Source organism: Capsicum annuum, chromosome 3 (genome assembly GCF_002878395.1).
Source record: "Capsicum annuum cultivar UCD-10X-F1 chromosome 3, UCD10Xv1.1, whole genome shotgun sequence".
Lineage (NCBI taxonomy): Eukaryota > Viridiplantae > Streptophyta > Magnoliopsida > Solanales > Solanaceae > Capsicum > Capsicum annuum.
Genome location: NC_061113.1, coordinates 94,158,677 through 94,164,749, shown reverse-complemented (window position 1 = coordinate 94,164,749; position 6,073 = coordinate 94,158,677).

Sequence of the window (6,073 nt, the reverse complement as noted above, 5' to 3'; positions counted from 1 at the left end):
ACTGGGAAAGCTAAGACCAAACTTTGTGATACTTCAATTGGTAAATCGGACCCTTGATCGTCCTGAAGGAATCATAGACGATGTTCTCATCAAGGTTAGTAAGTTTATTATTACTTCTGATTTTATTTTTTTTTAATTTTGAGGATGATGAAAGAGTTCAAGTCATCTTGGGATATCTATTACTGGCAATGGGAGGAGCACTAATAGATGTGAGAAAGGGCATGTTCACAATGTGGCTAGATAATGAAGAGGTAGTTATCACAGTGTACAAAATGCTCAACACACTATCCCACTATAAAGATTTATGCATGACTATAGTGACTAAAGGGAATAAGTGTGGGCTGGTAGAGTCTATTCCACCAAAGGCCACTTCAAACTTCCTCATTGAGCAACTCAAGCCACAACTACCATAACCCGACATGATGCAAATTGATGAGGCTAAAAAAATATTGTGTAGAGAGATTTTAACCTTAAGAGTTCACACTTAAGAGGTACTAAATGCATAAGAAGATGGCATCCGAGTTCAAGGAAGAGGTTGAAGAAAAATGGATCAATCAAAGAATAGGTCGTGCTGCGATACCAAATTAGGCGCTGCTTGGGAGGCAACACAAGTTAAGGTTGATTTTATTTTTTGGTAGTTTTAGTTTTTACCTCACTAGTTTTTTTTGAGTCACAGGTTGATGGGAAGTTCGAGTACTAGAAAAGTTGAGCTAAGGAGCATGGCAAAGACTAAGTGTGGGGTCCCCAAACCTTTTTCATATGTAAAGTGCTACTATCTAGGCCTAGAGGCCTAAGGGAGTATTTCTAACTCTACCTTTTAAAGTATGATTTTGGAACAATGTAGACTTTTAATTCTAGGCTATGGAAATTCCTATTTTTTGGGTAAATTTAAAAATCTTTATTTTAGGAATAAGTGAGATATTCTTGTTGGCACTACATTTGATTTCATGATGCAAGTGTTTTATGGTAAAAAGCTAGTTGATTGTATGAATTGCTACTATTGAGACTCCTAGGCTCATGTTTATAACTCTTATACTTGTTGGCTTAATTGGAATTTATGCTATTTTTTGATTGAGAGTCTATGATGATCCTACTTGAGTTGAGCATATCTCATGTGTGTATGATATTATAGTATATTCCTTATTGCATATGATTTTTAGAACTTGTCTGTTGTGTGTGCAAAGTGAAATAAATAGTGTAGGTTTAGAAGAAGATATTCAAATTTGTTTGATAGCCAAGTTTATACCTTCTTGTTACCTAGCCTTGTGCATAATCCTAGTTAACCCCAATGATCCTTTAGCTTATTATTTTGAAACCTCATATGTAGCCTAATCCCCTTCTTTGATGGATCTTAATTTGCACCAAAAGTTCCTAAATGCTTTAGGATAAAATTAATTGAGTGAGGAGTTGGAATTTCACGAAGAAAGGTGCAATTAAAGCCCCAAAGTGATAGTTATTGGTATGTAAAATGTTATGTGTTGTGGTTGGGAGTTGAGTAATGTATAGAAAAAAAACTTGTTCAAATTGAATAAGTAGTGAATAAAGAATACTTGTACCATATTTTACGTGAATGAGCTTAATAGGATAGGGTAAAACAAAAGATGTGTGAAGGTAGTAGAGGTGAAAGTTGGTTGTTAGAGATTGGTTTTAATTGTATAATGTGATATATTAAAGATCTTACAAAATATAGACAGTATTACTGGCTAGAATAATTCCTACTCATCCCTCAGCCTACATTACAGCCTTTAAAGACCTATTTGATTCTAAGCTTTAACATTCTGATATTAGTGGAGTACTACACTAAGTGCAACCCTATGGTTCATCATTTGTAACTTTTGAATTCCTTGTGAGAGTGTGCTCAAGTTGATTCTTGTACCTATTCTGTGATAAATTGCTTTAGTATGAGTAATTATGGGTAACTCTCTTATTGCGAGGGCACATATTTAATGATTTTTGGGTGAATAATGATGTATTTTATTGAGAAATATGCATGAGTTTTCCAACTAAATGAGTCAATTATTGAGGGTAGGATGTTTAGTAGTATTCTTGAACTTTCAATTGTGTACATAACATTCTTAGTGTAGAAACTTCTATTCTTCGTAGTCCTTGTAGTAATAGCTTGAGTGTCTTACTTGTAGTATAAGTGCAGGGTCACCTTAGCATATGATTCTTAGAGTAAAGATTTTTCTGATGATGAACAATCTTTTAGGTGTGGGGTGGTGATCTAAGAAGGATTTATGTTCCTTAGTGTTGTTATCCTAGCTTATTTAGCCATGTTTTAAGGACTTCTTGCGTGATTAATGAGTGAATGATGATATAATTGAGAATTAAAGTTTATAAGTATGTTATTGCAATGTTCATTTTGTCTTTCAAACAAATTTATACTTAAATTGGTCACTTAGAGTTTAAATGTGAAAACTAGTGTTACTAGCTTAAGCTAGGTGTTTGTCTCATTGATCTCGATGGATTCTATTGTGTTTAATAAGTTTATAATTGTATTATTGTGTAATTATATGTGGATAAACTTTTTTATAATGTTCAAGGGTCAATTGGAATAAGCCAAGAGTTAAAGATTTAAAGGACGACACTAGTCTTAGCTTGAGTTTCTAGTTCACCATTCTATATATTGTGTTGTTTTGAGCTCTAACCATGGTGTATGAATATGTAGGATTTTTGGTAAGTTTATTATGGTGATATATGAAGGATATAAAATCTATAAATTGAAGGTAAACAACACCAAAAGGATTATTAATGAAGACACCGCCACATAACAAGGTTCGGACATCAAAATACAATTTCCTGTGAGGGGTCGTGATAGCCCCGTGGTATGACCCCTACTTGACTTAATCAAGAATTGAAACTCGACCCCCAATTGAATTAAATACTTAGTTACCCATTACACTAGCTCAATTTGACTACCCATTGCGGTGCAACCCCGATTTCACAAACGACCAAAATCCTACTTCTATAAATAGATCATGTTGAACACATTGTAATCACCTTGGACATCTTGGATCTTTGGAGAGGGGATTCTAAAAACTTTAATTAGGGTTTATTTATATTTAATTTATCTTTTTAATGGATTATATCATGTACTTTTTAATTTGGATTACAGTTATGACCATTAATGGCTAAATGCCCCCTTTTTGTGGTTAAGGCCAAGAACATGTTTACATTCTCTTTGAATTGAGTTTGTTTTGATTAATTATCATATTTGATTAATTTTTATCTTTGTTGGGGGGTGCGCGGATTTAATAGGTATAATAGATTTAGTAGGTTTCTAGTGAATCTATTTTTATTAGTGCGTGGATATTTTGTTTTAATATCTTTACTTTTTTCGTAAGATATATTCATTAATTATTTTATCCTGTTGTAATTGCAGAGTTACAAATTCTTGTATAATAATTTATCCTATCTGTGCTATAATGTATATCTAATTCTAGATTTTCAATGTTATTTATTATCTTGTGTTGTTCTTCTCGTAGTGAGTTTTTTAAATTATATAAACTATCACATGTACTTTTATCTAAATTTTCTAAGGTTTTTTCTATCCATATTAATTTTTCTTTTAGGTCTTTCATTATTTGTCTAATTCGGTTTCTATAATTAATTTCATTATTTAGATTTTCTTGATTTTCTCTAGTTTGTCTAATATATTCTAACATTTTTTAATCTGAATAATATCCTTCTGGGTAAATTTCTTCGTATAACTGTTCTAGACAATTTATAGTTTCAATTTCGTAGTCTATTACTTTTTCTAATATTAGTTTCTTAATATCTATAATTTCTATGTTTTTAAGTATATATAATATTAAAACTTTAAGATAATCTAAATGATCTATTTTTAAAATTATTTTGTAGCTGTTTGTTTTAGTCTTAGTAGTTTTTGCATATTTTTATTAAGAAATTTTATATCTTTGTTTTTCATGTATTTATCTATATTTATTTTTATCTGTTTTTCTAGTAACTGAGTGTTTTTTATATCTTTTTCCAAAAATTTTATGTAACTTATCATCGTAAATATTTATAAGAGTAGTTAGGTAGTTGTGATATATAATTTACTCTAGACATATAATGTTTACCAAAAGCTTTTTCTAATATGATTTTTCTTATATCTGCTACTTTTATATTTCTAAGTGCATACAAAATAAGTATCTTGAATTTATCTACCATCACATCAGATATATTATCATTCATTTTCATAAAATTGCTTTTTTCAAAATATTCCCTTCAACCATGTACATAAAATATAGTCATCTTAGCTTACTATATACTAGATTATTCTTAAATAATATGTTCTTCTGTCACTATTAACATGGTAATCCGGATATTTTTCCCTTAAACAGCGCCTCTACTCTGGTTACTCCCCGCCACGGCTTCTTGCCTCATTGGTTTCACCTTTAGGATGGCATAGTCCTTAGGGATATTTCTCCGTTTCCTCTTTGTTAATAAACTTCTTAACATATTATTCTTCGAATAATTCTACTATAAAGTAGCTAATATGAATTTATTTTATCATATCATGATTGTTGGGAATTATGAAATTAGCTATTCATAATCATAAATAGATATACCTGTTCGGGTAGCTTTGTTATTTCTGAGTTTTGTTGTTCCATAGCTTTTTCCATTGGAGTATGTTTATTTAATTAACTGAGTAAAATATTTTTGTGGAGAGAGTAAAAGTGCTTCAACGCATGAAGGCTTTCTTTTGCAATGCCTTCTGCTTCTCCATTTATAGAAAAAAAACTTTACAATCAGACTTTTCTACACACGTTTTTATAATTGTTAAACTAACTAAAAAAGGTCAAAAAGGTGGGGCTATAGGGCCATAGGCCTTCCTAACCTACCCTAAAAAAGTCAAGAAAAGTTAAAATTACATAAATGCTTTACATTATCTTGTCGTAAGAAAATTTATACAATAGGTCCAAATGTATCTGCTCCGTTATTGCTCTGTATCTGCTCCATTATTGCTCTGTATCTGCTCCATTATTGCTCTTTATCTTATCTTTCCAGCTGGTATTTTGTCTTCTTTATTCTAGATGTACCTCTGGAATAATATTATCTTCTCCATTGCACCTCGAACATTGGTGGTCTGGATATTTATGTCCAATTATTTTACAGTATCTTGTTAATAGTCCTTCTGAAATAAATCCCTTTTTTATTGCTCTCGCGGTAGATTGTTTTTCTGGATTGAGTAGCGTCATTATCCATTGTCTTACGTCTTCCATATCTGCTTGTCGTAGCTCTTTTGAATTTGAATATATCATTTGATGATCTCTTGAATAGTAGCTCCATATTGGGTTTCTGTTAGCGTAGTTATTTGCTAGTTCTTGTATGATTGTAGCTAGTCCAATAAGTCTTTTATTTGCATAAAAATCTGGTATCTCGATTCTAGGTATCTCCGGTTGTTGCGATATATCTTCCGGTATAATCATATCTCTTGTCAGTCCTATCTTTACTACTTGTATCACTGGTTTTATCTCATCATATAATATCTCTGCTGGTGCAGTATAACACTTTATATAAAATAAATTTCCTTTTGTTATTCTTTTATAGGTAGTGAATATCTTATATAATTCCTCTATAGCTGTTATCTCTTCTCCGTCTTGGGTGTATATGGTATTTAGTAGTCCATAGTCAAAACAAGTTTTAACTAGGCTTGGGTTAGTTTTGGGTAGTGCTATCAGTTTATTGTATCCTTGTAATTTTTGGGTTGTATAATTGGTATTTGGTTCTTTGATGTCTGTAGCTCTGGGGTTATGGTTTAGAAAGGTTTGGACTCTGTATATATTTTCTATGTATTTTTGGGCTGTGTAGTTGTATATTTTCTTGTCTTGGTTTAGGCTGTCTCGGTATGTGTTAACTTGTGGGGGTATGAATAAATGGTCTTTTTGTGCTTTTGGGGTAAATGGTTTTTCAAATATTTTGTTCATATTTGCATTCTGGTATCTTGGTCTATTAACTCCTTTGCTTGTACCTGCAGAAGTAGATTGATAAATGTTATGGGTTTTATGGAGTGTCCCAACGTCTCCTTCTAGCTCTGGATTTTTAATGTCTTCCGATCGACATAGCT